Source organism: Antechinus flavipes, chromosome 4, assembly GCF_016432865.1.
Source record: "Antechinus flavipes isolate AdamAnt ecotype Samford, QLD, Australia chromosome 4, AdamAnt_v2, whole genome shotgun sequence".
Classification (NCBI taxonomy): domain Eukaryota; kingdom Metazoa; phylum Chordata; class Mammalia; order Dasyuromorphia; family Dasyuridae; genus Antechinus; species Antechinus flavipes.
In genome coordinates, this window is record NC_067401.1 from 335,045,049 (window position 1) to 335,060,080 (window position 15,032).

Below are 15,032 nucleotides of genomic sequence, written 5' to 3' on the forward strand. Positions count from 1 at the left end.
AGTTACATTTTTCATGTTCCAAGAACCCTACATGTCAGATGAGACATATCCCAGAGTAAAAATGTAGCTGATTAGAAGTCCCACTAGTATAGGGAAGACATAACTTCAAGTCTTCAGAAGTTGTGGTGATACAATTCTTTCTGAAGGGTCAAGGCTAGTGTAATGTTACCAGGACATTGGCCCCAGATATGACTAGAGTAGCTTAATTTCAGACTGATATATTCACTACAAAATTCTGTATGTATCTGCTGTTTATCTACTTCTACCTCCTCTTACCTCTTTTTCTTTTCCCTTCTTCTCTTTGTCTCTTTCTTCCTTTTATCTTTCTTTTAATTAGAAAAGATTTTTCCTTCTTTCTTGAATTCTTACCTCTCTCTAGTTCTCTCCTTTTCCCCTTTTGTCATTCCTATCATTTTTCTCATTTTTAGTCTCCTTCTGTCTTTAGTTTTCTTTCTGCCTGTTTCATCTCTTCATCTCATCTAATTCTCTTTCGTTTCTTTTTTTTTCTTTCCATTTCCTCCATCATTTAATCTAGTCTGTCTATATTTTTCTATACCTACACATATTTTCTCTTTGTTTTTGTTCTTTTTTTCTGATCATTCTTTCCCCCTTTTGCCCTCTCCTTTGTCATCTCTCTTTTTTCTCCCTACCTCCTATCCTTTCCTTACAGGCCATAATGTGATATATTGGTTTTTTTTCTTTTTTCTTTTTTTTAACCTGAGGCAACTGGGGTTAAGTGACTTGCTCGGGGCACACAGGTAAGAAGTGTTAAGTGTCTGAGGTCACATTTGAACTCAGCTCTTCCTGACTTTAGGCATAGTGCTCTAGTTGCACTATCTGCACCTAGCTGCCCCAATAATGTGATATCGAATAAGGTATGTTTTCATTTTCTTTGGGGAATATGATTTTATGTTCCCTCATCATTTAAATTGCTGATTATTTGGGCCTCCACAGGAATGTGTACGACTCTAATATTTTTCAAATATTCTTAATTTTTTATTGGAATTTTTGTTTATTTTGTTTTATACTTTACAAGAATAATGTGATTTCCCATGGCATTTCCTCCTATTTAATTGTGCCTATTTACTTGGATCCCCATAATAAATATGAATTGCTAGACAGTTTTAGCTGACAAAAGGTCTAAATTCTTTTTCCAGTTTGGAGTTTATTTTTAAAAAGAATTTTCCTTTTAAAGTTTTGTTTATTTAATTTTTAATTTATGGGACAAAACAAGAATTTCCATAACACAGTATAATGAAAAGGGAAAAAAGATGGCATATGAAATTGCATATCTATTATATATAATTTGTAATTCCATTTAAATGTTTAATAAAGTTATTGTGTAAATTTATTTTTTTCTTTTTTTTTCTTTCCCCCCTCCAGACTCAAGATGTTTACCAAATAATTACAGATGTAAAATCATTCTATACATCCTTTTATTTATCAGTTCTTTTTCTGGATGCAGATAGCATCTTTCTTCACATATTTATTCTTTGTAGTTTTGGGAGGTATTTTTAATAGTGAAAATGACTTATTCACTCAAAGTCATTCTTAAGATAATATTGCAGTTCTTATATACAACATTCTCTTGGTTCTGTTCATTTCTTTTTTCAACAAGAATTTTTATTAATGTCTTTCTTTACTTCTTAATTATGATATTAAAAATACATTTTCCCTTGAATTAAGTACTCAATTATCTCAATTACATTTACTTGTATAAATTTTTATATGTTTATTAAAAGAGCAAAATGAAAAGTCTTAAACATTTATAATAATTAATAATTATAATAAATAAATATTTGTATCAATGCCCACTGGATATAGTTTTGTCCATCTACATATTCAAAAAACTGCTCTTTTAAGAAAGCAGAATTTTTTTAATGAAATTGTTTCACAAGAATCTCTTGGGTGGAAAAGGATAGAAATAAAGACTAGACTATGATTTCATAGGTATGGGGAATTCCTCCTGGTAGAAGAAATTCCCTCTTCCAATGTAGGTTGTCATTTTCTTTGCAATTTAGTTTTGGAGTGCTGAGAATTTAAGTGACCTGACCAGGGTCAGGCTGTAAGTATGTGTTAGAAGCAAAGCTTGAACCTGTATCTAATTGGATTTGAAGCTAGATTTCTGTGCACTACTAAAAATAGCTCTTAAATTAATCAAATGATATTCCATCTCACATCTCTATGGATTTAGCCTGTTCTGTCTTCTGTTAATCCTTATTAACCCTATTTCTTTGAAGTACAACTAATTTTTTTAAAGTGTGACTTCTTATGTGTCTGAATATCTTCACTGATAGCACAAATTGATTATTCTTTCTCAATAGTTCACACATTCAAAAAAATGACTTTTAAAATGCTGAATAATGTGAAGTGTCAGAATTTGAATCTTGCCTTAGACACATATTAACTGTGTGATCCTGGTCAAGTTACCTAAACTAGTCTATTTCTATTTCCTCATCTATAGAAAGGGCTATAAAAGTAATAGTTCCTACTTCGAAGAGTTGTAAAAATCAGATGAGATCATACAGGTAAAGTTTCTTGCAAACCTTAAACAGTAGTACAATACAAATGCTAGAATTATTAGCCATTATAGGCATATAGATGGGCATATATATGTGTGTACATACATATATGTGTGTGTTTATATATATATGACAGATAAACCACTGAGGCTATTTCCCTCATTTAAACAAAACTTCTAGAGATTAAAACACAAAGAAAAAATAGGGGGACTGTCTATATGGAAAAGCAAGGAGACAGGTAGCTGAGTGTCATGCACAAAAATAATGAGTAGATTAATTGGACTGAAATGTAGCATTTACAAAGGAGCATGGTATTTAGTCAATCTAGAAAGGCAAGTTAGAGTCAGTTTGTAAGAGGTTTTCAATGCCAATGAGACCATAAGGAGCCACTGATGTTTCTGGAATAAGGGAATGACTACATTAAACACAGGGTTATAACATAAGATATAGATAATATGGCCAGTGATAGTACATCAACTGAAATGACCAATAGTCTCTTTTATATTATGCTTCAGTAAAAGTTGTTCTCTATTTTATAGCTAATCACTACTGTCTATGCCGCGAAAACTGCACAATGTCTTTAATCAAAAAGAAAATTTATATCAGCATGGCATGGGGGCCAAGCACTAGAGAGAAATCAGAGGCCAGTAAGTTTAAGCTCTATCTCCATACCCACTGAGCATCCCTAATACTCATCATTCTCATCTTGGCTACAATACTTCTTAAAGGGTTGTTGGGGAAATCAAGTGAAACCAAATATTATGAAAACATACAATCATTAATGACAATAGCCAAGTTTTAACCTTTATTATGATTCAGGCATTTCTGCTCTAAACTGTTACATGTCAAGTCAATGGGGCTTTCTGCTTCTAAGGTTTTCTTCATCCTGTAGTAAGACTGCATTGGTCCTAATAACTATTTGCTTGAACTTTCTTGCTTTTTCTTCTTTTCTTCATAGTTGCTTCACACACCCTTATTTTATTATGTAGTAGATATTTAGGCATCCGTCCTTCACATATGCAGAGGTATCCTCTACCAATCTGATAACAGAATAGTTCAGAATTCTGGGGCTTTGTTGATGGTGATTCTGACTTTCTTATCATGTTATATGTAGCTCAAAAAGTCATTTCTTGAATATATGTGAATTATATAAGATCTAATCATTCTATACTATCAGCAACAACATTTAGAAAACTAAGAGTAAAAGTTACATGATTAAAAATTAGGTATATTTCCAAGGATATAAAGCTTTAGTTTGATTGATTTATGAGTTGTTCTTCAATTCAAATATTCACATGAAGTAAATTTGCACAAAATTTCTGGTATATTATATATAGAAGAGGAATGCATCTCTGGAGTCTAGATGTACTCACAGGCTTTCAGTGTGTCTTATAAATATTTAAAACCTCCCATGTTGTTTAATTAGCAAACCTATAAAATATTTTTAGTAAGCATAGGTAATTAAGTACTTATTAATTCATGAGAAACATAATGCATTTGCAAGATCACAATTAAGACAACTAGATGGAGTTGTCCAGCCGAAATATGATGTGGCTTCATAGCTGAGAACTAAATATTTAAAAGGAAGGAAGAAAAGCATTTATTAAGAATTAACAAGATGCCAGGCATTATGCAAAGTGTTTTACAAATATTATCCCATTTGATTCTCATAACAGCCTTGAGAGTTAGATGCTATTATTATCTCCATTTTTCAATTGAGAAAATTGAGGGAGACAAAGGTAAAGTGACTTGGTTAGTCACCCAAGTAATAAATGCCTGAAACTGTTTTTGAACTCAACTCCCTCTGACTCCAGCTCTAATACTGTAGCCAGTGTATCATATACCTATTTCTAAATACGTGCATTATATATACCACTATTAGTCAAATTTATTCATTGTAATGAGCTGATAAGAATAGATAAAGAAAGAGAAGAGATACCAAGAAAGATTTCTGGGCAGTACCTACATATGATGGATAGAGCAAGACACTTAGATGGAGTGATAAAATAGGTAGGAGAATCAAAAGAACAGTGTCATAAAAATCTAATTAAGAAAGAGAATCCTAACCCTCAATTAAATTTCAAACTTGAAATTTGAAAAATAAAAGGGGATATTATTAAAATTGAAAGTAAAAAACTGTTGAATTAGTAAATAAAACTGAGTTAGTTTTATGAAAAAACCAACAAAATAGATAAAACCTTTAGTTAATTTGATTAGAAAAAGGAAAGAGGAAAATCAAATGATTAGTCTCAAAAATGAAAAGGAAGAACTTTCCAAATGAAGAGGAAGTTAGAGCAATAATTAGGAATTATTTTGTCCAACTTTATGCCAATAAATTTGATAACCTAAGTGAAATGGAGAAATACCTACAAAAATATAGATTGTTCAAATTAACAGAAGATAAATTACTTAAATAGTCCCATTTTAGAAAAAGAAATAGAATTAACTATTAATCAACTCCCTAAGGAAAAAAAAATTCCAGGCCATATGGATTTACATATGAATTCTACAAACATTTTAAAAAACCAACAAATTCCAATACTATACAAACTATTTGAAAAAATAGGGAAAGAAGACCCCTACTAAATTCCTTTTATAACACAGACATGGAACTGAGAATTAAACCAGGTAAGATGAGAACAGAGAAAAAAATTATAGACCAATTTCCATAATGAATATTGATGCAAAAAATATTAGCAAAAAGATTACAGAAAGTTATCCCCAGGATAATACACCACGACCATAGTGAAACTTATACCAGGAATGCAGGGCTGGTTCAATATTAGGAAACCTATTAAGATAATTGACTATATCAATAACCAAATTAACAAAATCCACGTGATTTTTCCTTAAAATTATCAGTAGCATTTATTTACAACCATTAGCAAGTATCACATATAATGAGGACAAACTGGAACCATTCCCAAAAAGATTAAGGTGAAACAAGGCTGCCCACTATCACCATTACTATTCAATATAGTATTAGAAATGTTAGCTTTGGCAATAAAGGAAGAAAAAGAGATTAAAGTAATTAGAGTAAGTAATGAGGAAACTAAATTATCACTCTTTACAGATGATCTGATGGTATACTTAGAGAATAAACTAAAAAACAACTAGAAACAATTCATACCTTTAGCAAAGTTACAGGATACAAAATAAATCCATATAAATCATCAGCATTTGAATATATTATCAACAAAGTCCAGCAGCAAAAAATATAAAGAGAAATTCCATTTAAAATAACTGTTGACAATATAAAATATTTGGGAATCTATCTGCCAAGGCAAAATCAGGAACTTTATGAACATAAATACAAAACATTTTCTACACAAATAAAGTCATATCTAAAGAATTGGAAAAATAACAAGTCCTCTTGGGTAGGCCAACCAAATATAATAAAAAATGACAATACTACCTAAATTAACCTGTTTATTTAGTGCTATATCAATCAAACTCCCAAGAAATTATTTTGCAATTCTAGAAAAAATGATAAAGTTCATCTGGAAAATCAAAAGGTCAAGAATTTCAAGGAAATGAATTTTTAAAAATGCAAATGAAGATGACCTAGCTGTACCAGAGCTAAATGTATTGTAAAGCAATGGTCATTTATAAAGCTATTATAAAGCATTTGGTACTGGCTAAGAAATAGAGTAGTCAATCAGTAGAATAGGTTAGATTCACAGAATAAAATAGTCAATGACTATAGTAATCTAGTGTTTGACAAACCCAAAAAACCCCAGCTTTTCAGATAAGAATTCACTATTTGACAAAAACTGCTAGGAAAATTGGAAACTCTTATGGCAGAAAACAGGCATAGACCCACACTTAACACCATATACCAAGATAAGGTCAAAATGGGTTCATGATCTAGACATAAAGAATGATATTATAAATAAATAAGAAGAAAATAGGAGAGTTTACCTCTTAGACTTGTGGAAGAGGAAGGAATCTGTGTCCAAAGAAGAACTAGAGAGATCATTATTGATCACAAATAGATAATTTTGATTACATTAAGTTAAAACTTGCCCACCCCTCTCCCCCCCCCCCCCTGCAGCTGGGGACCTGGCCGACCGGGCCCCCAGCCCGGGGCCTGCTCCTGGACCTTGGCTCGGCCCCCGAGGGCTGAGGCTGAGGGGAGGCCCGCCCCTGGAGGCCGGGCCCCAGGAGGACTGCCCTGGGGGCGGTGGTGGAGGCAGCAGGGCTTGCTGAGGTGAGAGGACCTCAGGGGCAACAGGGGTGGGGGAGCGGCCTCTGCTCTGGAAGGTAAAGATTCTATTCTTGTTTTCAATGGAGAAGTGTTGCACAGATTCATGATGAAAACTAGCCCCCGTTGGCCCCTGATTCTCAAGAAACGGAAACTCCCTCTTCCTATCCGTGATGCCCCAGGTGAAGGAGTCAAGGAGGAGCCCAAAGGCATTCCTGCTCAACAGGAGTCCAGCCAAGTGCAGCCATCCAAGGAAGTGGCAGAACCTTATCTTCAGAAGTTTCCAACTGGCATCCAGATCATCAACCATCCCACCATGCCAAACACCCAAGTGGTGGCAGTTCCCACTTACACAGACATCCAGAGCATCATTGCAGCCCTGACTGCCAAAGGGAAAGAGAGTGGCAGCAGTGGGCCTAACAAATTCATCCCCATCAGCAGCAGATGAGCGCCTGCCCCTCCTCCTGGATCCTAGCCTCCCAACCAAGGAGAGGAAGTAGCCAAGAGGGCAGAAGTAGTAGCTGAAAGCATGGGACCGAAACCTGCAACTAGAGATGTGACTCTACCCAGATCACTAGGAGCTCATTCCAGTAGGGGATGGGAATTGGAGAGCTGTGCCTTCTCGATGATAGCCTGACCAATATTCAGTGGTTGGGAAAAATGAGTTCTGATGGACTGGGTTCATGCAGCATCAAACAAGAGATAGAAGAGAAGGAAAATCGACATCTGGAGCAAAGTCAAGTCAAGGTGGAAGAACCCCCAGCTGCATCAACCTCCTGGCAGGATTCTATATCAGAAAGACCACCTTATTCCTACATGGCCATGATCCAGTTTGCCATCAACAGCACTGAGCAGAAATGCATGACCTTGAAAGACATCTATACCTGGATTGAGGATCACTTTCCCTGCTTTAAGCACATCGCCAAACCGGGCTGGAAGAATTCCATCCGCCACAATCTTTCTCTACATGACATGTTTGTTCGGGAGACATCTGCCAATGGCAAGGTCTCCTTTTGGACCATCCACCCTGATACCAATCGTTACTTGACACTGGACCAGGTGTTTAAGCCACTGGACCCAGGGTCTCCACCATCGTCTGAGCACTTGGAATCACAACAGAAGCGGCCCATCCCTGACCTCCGCAGAAACCTGGGTATCAAAGCCAAGCTCCCCTTGAGTGCACGACGGAAGATGAAGCCACTACTCCCAAGGGTCAACTCATATCTAGTTCCCAGTGAACCAATCCCTGGTGCTGCAGCCTTCGGTGAAGGTGCCATTACCCCTGGCTGCCTCTCTCATGAGTTCAGAGCTTGTCTGTCATAGCAGGCGGGTATGCATTGCCCCCAAGGTGCTGCTAGCTGATGAAGGAACTCTCTCCCTTTTCCACTTCTGGATCACTGAAAGAGGAAAGAATCCTACCTGGGGAAGGGTTGTCTCCTTTGTTTCAAGCTCAGTCTGTCAAAGAAGAAGATCTCCAGCCCATGAAAGAACTATCCCAGTTCACAAGACTCATCAAAGTGGAGAGCCTCCCTTTAAAAGAGTGGCCTTCACCTTTTCTGGTGGTCAAGGAGGAAATACCATACCCTTGGCAGGACCCTTCTCTTCTCTCTGCCTCCAGACCTAAGAAGACCTTCATGGGGCTCAAGTCCCCACCATGGGGCATCTCTGACATGCTCATGATTAAGCGGAGGGAAAGGAGGGAGATGAGCTGATCAAGGAGGAAACAGCACCTTATCCCACCTTGTTTGGAAGAGCCAGAACTCTTGTTCCCAGACATCCCCGGACCTTCCAGACAAAACACAGATCTTCCCTTCCTCCCAGAGGCGTCAGAGCCCACTTCCCAACTCAGCCATTCTCAGGATGAAGAAGGTCCCTTTAAAACACCAGTCAAGGAGATATTATGCAAGCTACCCATTTCGTCCACCCCCAGCAAAGCTGTTCTCTCCATGACCCCAGATTCATGGAGGCTGACACCCCCAAACAAGGAGGCAGGGCTCGACTTCAGCCCAGTGTGCACTCCCCAGGGATCTTTCACTCTGCTGCCAGATTCCATGGGTCTGCTGGATCTCAGCACTATCCCACTGAAAAATGTTCCTCTCTTTGAGTCACCCCCATGAGCTCCTTAATCCAGAGTCACTTGACCTGGTCTCTGACCCTTTTAACAGCTCTCCTGCCTCAGATTCTGAAGTCCCCAAGACGGGCTCCCCTGAGATGCACCTTTCCAGCCTTTCTGCCAACCGTTCACTGATGGAAGGCCTGGTTCTGGACACAATGAATGATAGCCTCAGCAAGATCCTGTTGGACATAAGTTTTCCTAGCTTAGAGGAGGATCCCCTGGGCCCTGACAATATTAGTTGGTCTCAGTTTATCCCTGAATTACGGTAGAGCCCAGCATTCCCCACTAGTTCAGGTTTGGCAAATAGCTGGGTGGTCTAATGGTTGGACCACTTCCCATACTCTGTGTGATGGCAGCAGGACTGCCAACAGCTGGTGAACCTGTCTGCTTCTCCCAGTTAGGGCAAGGTAGCCAGTCATGTTCTAGCTGTCTCCTGATCCAGCTGGCCTCCTGATGGCTGTCCATTGCCTGTCCCAGAGCTTCCCCCAAAGCACTCTGGCTCACCTGCCCTCCTTACCAGGCACTTCTGGGGGAGGAGCTCTCAGCCCTGTTTGTGCCCAGAAGCTTCTTCCCTCCTCTCTCTTCTCTCCTCTCAGTGGTCCTTTGAGGCCAGGTGGTCATTGTAAATAGTGTATATTCTCCAAATTATCCTCTAATTATTAACATAACTTCATTTCCTTAGATCAGTATCATGGGGGTTGCCAGTGGGTGGGTAGGGTGATGAGGGGTTTTGTTTGTTTCCATGGCTTGCTTTTGGTCTCCTCTGAGAGATAGGAGCTTTGTGTTCATGACTTATGGGTTTTTCTGGGTCAGGAATGCACTTCTCAAAGTTTCTTAACCCACTGTACATTCAGAATAGGAGATCTCCCTACTCTGGAATTCTGCAATAACTTTCTGTTGAGGATTGGGCGATTCTTAGTGGAACAAAGGGAAGCCACAACACTGTTGCAGATTGTCATTGTAATGGGATCAGTTTCCCAAAGCTGAATGGGGGGAGGTATGAGGCTACTAGAGGATTCCTTCTGAGATAACAGATTTTGCCAAGCAGCCCTGAGAAGGGAGAATTTGGCCAAAGGATGGGTGGGATTGGGGGGAGGGGGATAATGATCATAAAGTCACCCTTACTTATACTGGATCCCCTCCATTTGCACTTCAGCACCCCTTAAGCCAAAGTTCTATCATTCATATTAGGTCAGAGCCTTAGGCAACACAATTATAATTTCCTACTCAATAAAGGCCAGGGTGGAGAAAAAAAAAGTTAAAACTTAGTGTAATCAAAATATATCAAATAGATAATTTTGATTATATTAAGTTAAAACTTTATATAATAAAAATATAATAAAACTTAATTATAATAAATAATATGCAAACAAAACTAATGAAGACAAGATCGGAAGAGAAGCAACAAACTGGAAAAAACATTTTTATTCAAGAGTTCTGATAAACGCCGCATTTCTAAAATATATAGAGAATTGACTTAAATTTATAAGAATTCAAGCCACTCTCCAATTAATAAATGGCCAAAGGTTATGAATAGACAATTTTCAGTTGAAGAAATTGAATCATTTCTAGTCATATAAAAAGGTACTCTAAATAATTATTAATCAGAGAAATGAAAATTAAGACAGCTCTGAGATACTACTACATACTTCTCAGACTGGCTAAGATGACAGAAAAAGATAATGATGAATGTTGGAGGGAATGTGAGAAAACTGGAACACTAATACATTGTTGGTGGAATTGTGAATGGAACCAACCATTCTGGAGAACAATTTGGAATTATGCCCAAAAAGTTATCAAACTGTGCATACTCTTTGATCCAGAAGTGTTTCTATTGGGCTTATATCCCAAAGGAATCTTAAAGGAGGTAAAGGAACCTACATGTGCAATGTTTGTGGCAGCCCTTTTTGAACTGGCAAGAAACAGGAAGCTGAGTGGATAACCATCAGTTGGAAAATGGCTGAATAAATTATGGTATATGAATGTTATGGAATATTATTGTTCTGTAAGAAACGATAAGCAGAACCAGAGGATCATTGTACATGGCAACATCAATATTATAAGATGACCAATTCTGATAGATGTGGCTCTATTCAAAATTATATAATTCAGACCAATTCCAATAGTGTTGTGATGAAGAGAACCAACTATATCCAGAGAGAGGACTGTGGGAACTGAGTGTGGTTCACAACATAGCATTTTCACTTTTTGTTGCTGTTGTTTGCTTGCATTTTATTTTCTTTCTCATTTTTTTTTCTGGTTAGATTTAATTTTTCTTGTGCAGGAAGATAATTGTATAAATATGCATTCATATATCAGATTTAACATATATTGGACTGCTTGCCTTCTAGGGGAGGGGTGGGGAAAGGGGAGAGAAAGTTGGAACATGGGGTTTTACAGGGGTTAGTGTGAAGGAATTGTTCATGCATATTTCTGAAAAATAAAAAGCTTTAATAAAAATAAATTAATTAATAAATAAAAGAAAATTTAAAAAGAGAATCCTATAGAAGGGAGTGTTCAACAGTGTCAAATGCTGTAAATGTGAAGAAGGATATGGAAAATACATGAAGAGAAAGATCATTCATTAAATTTATGTTTTAAGTAGTATACAATATAAATATCTATATCTAACATATATATATATTATAGAGAGAGAGAGACAAAAACAGAGAAAGAGAGAGACTCTATCAGGAGAGATAATACACATAAAGAGTTTAAAAGCAAGGCAGATGAAAATGTCCTATAAGTTCCAATATTTCACCAGTAGGTCTGATGATAGAGCCCAAGGATCTGAATAGAAATAGAGCAGATAGTAAGATCTGGAAGACTTAAGGATTCAATAACAGGTCAGGTGATAAGGCCTGATAGTCTTTCATTTCATTGAAAGATTGTAATTGGTGACTACCAGCTTATTCAAATGCTTATCCTGCAATGTTTCTCTTCTTGTTCCATGGAGTATGATGACTGAGGTGAAGTTTGGGGGATGGGGAAGAAGATAAAGAAGATGAGAGGGAGCCATTAATGGTAGTTTCCCATTAAAAATGATTCTAGACTAGAGAAAGAGGGTAAGACAGGGATGGTTGGGGCAAGGTTAGGTTAAGAGTGGTTAAATAACAACAAGGCAAGTGAGCAGGTAGAAGTAAAGTAGAAGAATTAACAGGGATTGAAATAAGATGCCCTAGGATTTGATGTGAAGTTTCAGAGATATGTTAAGATAGCTACAAGGCAGCTAAATAACACAGTGGATAGATCCTGGGCCTGAAGTCGAGAAGGTTCATCTTCCTGAGTGCAAATTTGGTCTTGAACCTTTGTTATCTGTGTGATCCTGGGAAAGTCACTTAACCTTGTTTGTCTCAGTTCTCAACTGTAAAATGAGCTGGAAAAGGAAATGGCAAGCCACCCAGTATAATTGCTGGGAAAACTCCAAATGGATCACAAAGAGTTTTTCCACAAACTGGAAAAAAATCATGATAACTACCTAGGTTCTTTCTCAGTAAAGAGATAGAGCATTGGATTTGGAATCAAAAGATGTGTTCAAGTCCCAACTCTGCTAATTATTATTATTACAGTTGTGTCCTTGGGCAAATCAAGGAACCACTTTAGCTTTCTCCTTTTTCTCATCAGTTAAATAGTAGTAATCATGCTTACAGCTCCAACCTTATAGAGGAGTTGTATGAAAAGTCCTTCAAAACTATGATGAACCATATATGAACTAGTATGTGGAGAACCAAGAAAATAAATTATCTTAAAGCTGAAATAAAAAAGCTGTTCATTGTGATGTGTTTTTTTTTTTTTTCTCCAAAGCATCAAGATATTCTGAAACAATTGAATCCTTTGGCATAGATGGAAATCCTTAAAGTAGCAGATGCAGTGGATAAAGCACTGGGCTTTGAATCAGGAAGACTCTTTCCTTAATTCAAATCTGGCCTCAGACACTAAGTGATCCTGGACAAGTCAGTTAGTCCTATTTGCTTCAGTTTCCTCACCCATAAAGTGAACTGGAAAAACAAATGGCAAAGCATTCCAGTTTTTATGCCAAGAAAACCCCAAATGGGGTCATAAAGTATCAGACATGATTGAAAAGTAGCAGGCCACACAAATAAAGTCAGACTTAAATAATTGGAAAAATATTAAGTGCTCTTGGATCAGCCGAGCGAACATAATAAAGATGACAACACTCCTTAAACTAATCTATTTATTTAGTGCTATACCAATCAGACTTCCAAGAAAATATTTTAATGATCTAGAAAAAATAACATCAAAATTCATATGGAACAATAAAAAGTCGAGAATCTCAAGGGAATTAATGAAAAAAAAATCAAATGAAGGTGGCCTAGCTGTACCTGATCTAAAACTATATTATAAAGCAGCAGTCACCAAAACCATTTGGTATTGGCTAAGAAATAGATTAGTGGATCAGTGGAAAAGGTTAGGTTCACAAGACAGAATAGTCAACTATAGCAATCTAGTGTTTGACAAACCCAAAGACCCTAACTTCTGGGATAAGAATTCATTATTTGATAAAAACTGCTGGGATAATTGGAAATTAGTATGGCAGAAATTAGGCATGGACCCACACTTAACACCATATACCAAGATAAGATCAAAATGGGTCCATGACCTAGGCATAAAGAATGAGATTATAAATAAATTAGAGGAACATAGGATAGTTTATCTCTCAGACTTGTGGAGGAGAAAGAAATTTGTGACCAAAGATGAACTAGAGACCATTACTGATCACAAAATAGAAAATTTTGATTACATCAAATTAAAAAGCCTTTGTACAATTAAACTAATGCAAACAAGATTAGAAGGGAAGCAACAAACTGGGAAAACATCTTCACAGTTAAAGGTTCTGATAAAGGCCTCATTTCCAAAATATATAGAGAACTGACTCAAATTTATAAGAAATCAAGCCATTCTCCAATTGATAAATGGTCAAAGGATATGAACAGACAATTTTCAGAGGATGAAATTGAAACTATTACCACTCATATGAAAGAGTGTTCCAAATCATTATTGATCAGAGAAATGCAAATTAAGACAACTCTGAGATACCACTACACACCTGTCAGATTGGCTAAGATGACAGGAAAAAATAATGATGAATGTTGGAGGGGATGCGAGAAAACTGGACACTGATGCATTATTGGTGGAGTTGTGAACGAATCCAACCATTCTGGAGAGCAATCTGGAATTATGCCCAAAAAGTTATCAAATTGTGCATACCCTTTGATCCAGCAGTGTTTCTATTGGGCTTATATCCCAAAGAAATACTAAAGAAGGGAAAGGGACCTGTATGTGCCAAAATGTTTGTAGCAGCCCTGTTTGTAGTGGCTAGAAACTGGAAAATGAATGGATGCCCATCAATTGGAGAATGGCTGGGTAAATTGTGGTATATGAATGTTATAGAATATTATTGTTCTGTAAGAAATGACCAGCAGGATGAATACAGAGAGAACTGGCGAGACTTACATGAACTGATGCTAAGTGAAATGAGCAGAACCAGGAGATCATTATACACTTCGACAATGATATCGTATGAGGACATATTTTGATGGAAGTGGATTTCTTTGAAAAAGAGACCTAATTGAGTTTCATTTGATAAATGACGGACAGAAGCAGCTACACCCAAAGAAAGAACACTGGGAAACGAATGTGAACTATCTGCATATTTGTTTTTCTTCCCAGATTATTTATACCTTCTGAATCCAATTCTCCCTGTGCAACAAGAGAACTGTTCGGTTCTGCAAACATATATTGTATCTAGGATATACTGCAACATAACTAACATATATAGGACTGCTTGCCATCTAGGGGAGGGGTTGGAGGAAGGGAGGGGAAAAATCAGAACAGAAACGAGTGCAAGGGATAATGTTGTAAAAAAAATTACCCTGGCATGGATTCTGTCAATATAAAGTAATTATTAAATAAAAATTTTAAAAAATATATTTTATACATAAAAAAAGAAAAGTAGCAGGCACTATGTATTCTACTTAATTCTACTTTACTCAAAGAAGGGTAAGAAAAGAGGATTATTAGTATGCACATAAAGAAGGAACAACAAGCTTTTCTAGATACCTAGATCTGTCTTAGACTTATGCACAACACTGAGCAGAATTCAGGCATTTTAACTGTTCAGAGAAATTTACCACCTTTATCTTTAAACTACTTCCAGGCATGTTTAATT

The 15,032-nt window shown here is 36.9% G+C and overlaps 1 pseudogene; it reads left to right on the forward strand.

Moving 5' to 3' along the window:
* Nucleotides 1–6,835: 6,835 nt before the first annotated feature.
* LOC127559632 (forkhead box protein M1-like) lies at nucleotides 6,836–9,111 on the forward strand (annotated as a pseudogene).
* Nucleotides 9,112–15,032: the final 5,921 nt, after the last annotated feature.